General features: G+C 58.6%; 1 long non-coding RNA gene across 1 annotated transcript; it reads left to right on the plus strand.

Annotated features, from left to right (window-relative positions):
- The first annotated feature begins 665 nt into the window (after positions 1-665).
- Positions 666-3345, plus strand: LOC310915820. The gene is made up of 4 exons (XR_014591225.1): positions 666-987; positions 1605-1738; positions 2465-2596; positions 3029-3345. It is a non-coding gene; the product is annotated as an uncharacterized lncRNA (long non-coding RNA).
- The last annotated feature ends 287 nt before the right edge of the window (positions 3346-3632 follow it).

The raw sequence follows: 3632 nt of genomic DNA on the forward strand, positions 1-3632 counted from the left end.
CCCCCCGGCCGGGCCGGGCCGTGAGGCGGCGGCGCCGCGAAATGGCGGCGGCTCCTTCCCGCCACCTGCCCGGCCCCGGGCGGGCGGGAGGGCGGTGCGACCCGGCCCGGCTCCTCCCGTGAGCCCGACCCGGATCCTCCCCGTGAGCCCAGCCTGCCCCGTGAGCTCAGCCCCTCTCCGTGAGCCCGGCCCAGCCCGGCCCGGCTCCAATGGAGCGGGAGGAGCGGCAGCGGCTCCGCAGGCCCCGGGCCCGCCCGACATGGCGGCGGCGGCCCCTCAGCGCGGGCGGGCGGGGCCGGGGCCGGGGCGGGCCGAGGGCGGGGCCTGAGCACCCTATAAATACCCTCGCCCGGCCTCACTTACCCTCTTTCTCCGTCTCGGCTGAGGTGAGTGTGAGCTCTGGGAGGGTCTGGGATGGTCCGGGATTCTCCTTTGTCCTTCCCGCGGGGGCGGCCGCGGTTCTGCGGGCGTTCCTGCCTGCCCGCCCGCCGAGATCCCCGCTCCGTGTGCCCGCCGGGCCCGGGGCTGTCCCCAAGGCCGCCCCCCCGCGCTCCACACGGAGCTCCCCGGACGCGTCCGGCCGTTCGCTGGTGAAGGTGATGACTCTTTCCCCGTCAGAGCGACAGTGTTGATTATCGCTATCCAAGCCAGGTCGTGTCTGATGCACCAGCGGGGCGGCCGCGGGCCAGTACTGTCCATCCCCTGCTCCCGGTGCTCAGAGGCCTTTGTTTGTTTCCCGCAGGGCGCGGCGGGCCCGGGGCGGCTGCGAGACCCTCATGCCCAGAGCCCAGGGCGGCTGCAGGACCCCCATGCCCGGAGCCCGGAGCGGCTGCGAGACCCCCATGCCCGGAGCCCGGGGCGGCTGCGAGACCCCCATGCCCGGAGCCCGGGGCGGCTGTGGGAGCCCCGAGCCCGGATCCAGGCCCGGCCATGGGGCCGCTTCCCCGGTGTGTGCCCGCAGGCCCGAGCCTGTGCCGGGCCCAGGCGGTAAGTCTGCAAAATTACCGTTCCGGAACGAGATAAAACCGCGCGTGTTCATATTTTTGCTCTTCCAAAAGAGATGGTGAATTACCTGGGCCGCGTATTGCCGGGGTAGAGAGGCTCCGGGGCTGTCCCGGGCCCGCTGCTCCTCGTGGCCTCTCGTGGACACCACGCGGCTGCAAAAGGCAATAATGGCCTTGTAACCTCTGCCCGATGCCTCCTTTTCTGTTAAATGGCTTGGCTGTCTAGAGCTCTGCTCTAGAACCCCCACAAATCGGTGTTCTCCGTTTTTTGGGGAATATTTCCCTCTCCTGTGTGCCTGTAGAGAATGCCACCCAGCCACGTTTTGGGGAAAGGGTTTATATAAACTCCCTCATTGCCCACAGTTCTGCCAGGGGAGAGGGTGTGCAGCCACAGCCCCAGGGACCTGCTGGTGTAAGTGATGACTGATTTTTTTCCCCATCAGAGCGACAGTGTTGATTTCTTGCTATTCAAGCCAGATCGTGTCTGATGCACCAGCAGGGAAGGGCTGCTGTGTCCCACACTGTGGTGTTAAAAAATGCCCAAAATATTGGAATCAGGGGCCTGATGCTGATGGTTCCCTTTGTCTTTATCATCCCCAGGGCCCTGTGAAGGCAGAAGTGGGGGGCTGAGTCCTGGGGAGACCTGAAGTTGAGCTGCAGCTGACAATGAAAGCATGAGTGATGTGGGCAGTGTCTGGTTTGCTACACCAAGCCTGAACCTCTAGCAAATAATGGTAAGTTCTTGAAGTAAATGTGAATCACATGTTTAATTATATTTAAAAAAAAAAAGGGAAGGGAAAAAGAGAAGAGGGGAAGAAATACCTTTCTGCAAGGAAGTTACTTCCATTTTAGCCTTAGTGACCATACTGATAAATGTTGAGGTAGGTGTTGTAAGAGTACAGGGATTTTTCTCTTGCAGAATCATTGCACTGAGGTCCTTTGGGCCTCCTCCACCATGTCCAAAGTGAACAGCAGCCAGGAAGCTGCAAGCTGCCCTTGTGTGTGTGTACTGGAACAGCTCAGCCCTGTACCTTCCCTGCTGCATTGTGTTCAGAGGGCTCATTCTGAGGGCACTGCACAGACATCTGTGTGTGATGGGCTGCCCTGAGCAGCTGCCCCAGCAGGAACAGGAGCTGTTCTGGCTGAGCTGTGTCCCTGTGGAGCTGCTGCTGGCAGGGCTCCCCTGCCCTGGCTGGCCTGGCTGAGAGATTGCCAGGGTGGGCAAGGCTCTGCCATTGTCTCCTGGTGCCTGTGGCTCTGCCAGGGGAGAGGGTGTGCAGCCACAGCCCCTGGGGACCTGCTGGTGTAAGTGATGACTGATTTTTTTTCCCCATCAGAGCGACAGTGTTGATTTCTTGCTGTTCAAGCCAGATCGTGTCTGATGCACCAGCAGGGAAGGGCTGCTGTGTCTCACACCTGGCAGGGTCTGGGGCTGATGTTTCCTTTGGCTTTTCCCCCAGGGCCCTGTGAAGGCAGAGGTGGGGGATTGAGCCCTGGGGAAGACCTGAAGCTGAGGCTGCAGCTGACAGGGAAGAGCTGTGTGATGGAGACCACATCCTGCACCATGGGTGCCCCTTTGTCAGGGGAGAATGGTAAGTTAGAAAATGTGCTTAACAGAACTTCACCAGATAAAAGCTGATTCCACTGGCTCCAGCTGCAGCCTCGTGTTGCTGTTGGGGAGCAGCTGCTCTGTCTGAGAGAGGCTGAGATCTCTGAAGGGCAGGACTGTGCCCTCTGTGTGTGCAAAGGGACACAAGTGCTCAGTTCAGCTGGTTGAGCTGATTGAGTGTTTCTTTGGCACTCTGTACTCTGTTAGTTCCTCCAGGCTGATGACAAGTCCTGCTCTAAAAGCTCCCACAGGGCAGTTTGAGCTCAGCCTGTTCAGAGTCCCTGGCAGGGAGGAAACTCCTGCTCTTTGCAGTGCAGCCCTCGTCTCATGGTGTTTATGGGGGCTGGGGTGCATTTGAAAGCTGTGTGTTTGCTGTTTGTGGTAAATAGACAAAATATTTCTGTTCTCTTGGCAGGTTGAGATTCATGAGTTGTCCTGGGCCCTGCTGGAGTTCCAGTGTTCTGCCAAAGAAGATGGATGGTTCTGCTGCTGCCTAGGAGTCTCATCCAAGCCACTGCATTCCCATCACCCTGAAACAGTCCTGACCTTCCCCAAAGCTGTCAGGAGTGATGAATTTGTGTCCTGCCAACTTCAGTGGAGGGCATTATATTTTTTGTCCTCTGGGCACAAGGCACATAACTGGCACGGATTCTGGAACTGTCTGGGGTGCTACAGCACACTGTTCCTGTACTGTTGAGAGCCTGTTTTTAATAAAATTTGACTAATAAACGAGTTTGGTGACTGACATTCCTTTGACACACGTTAAACAGCTCATTCTGGATCTCCCAATTATTTGGGCAGCTGGAGGATACAGCACCAGTGCTGCTGTGGGTGGTGCTGGAGCTGCCTCAGGCCAGAGCCGGAGGGGATCTCAGGATCTCCACATTCCCTGGAGCAGGAGTGCTGAGGTGTGGGGAGAGGAGCAGTCAGTGCTCAGCTGGGCTGTCCCTCAGCAGAATTAACCCCTTTCATTGGTTCTGGGATGGGACTTCTGGTGTCTAAACTGATGATGCACATGT

The sequence above is a fragment of the Zosterops lateralis genome (assembly GCF_965231275.1).
Source record: "Zosterops lateralis genome assembly, chromosome: 16".
Lineage (NCBI taxonomy): Eukaryota > Metazoa > Chordata > Aves > Passeriformes > Zosteropidae > Zosterops > Zosterops lateralis.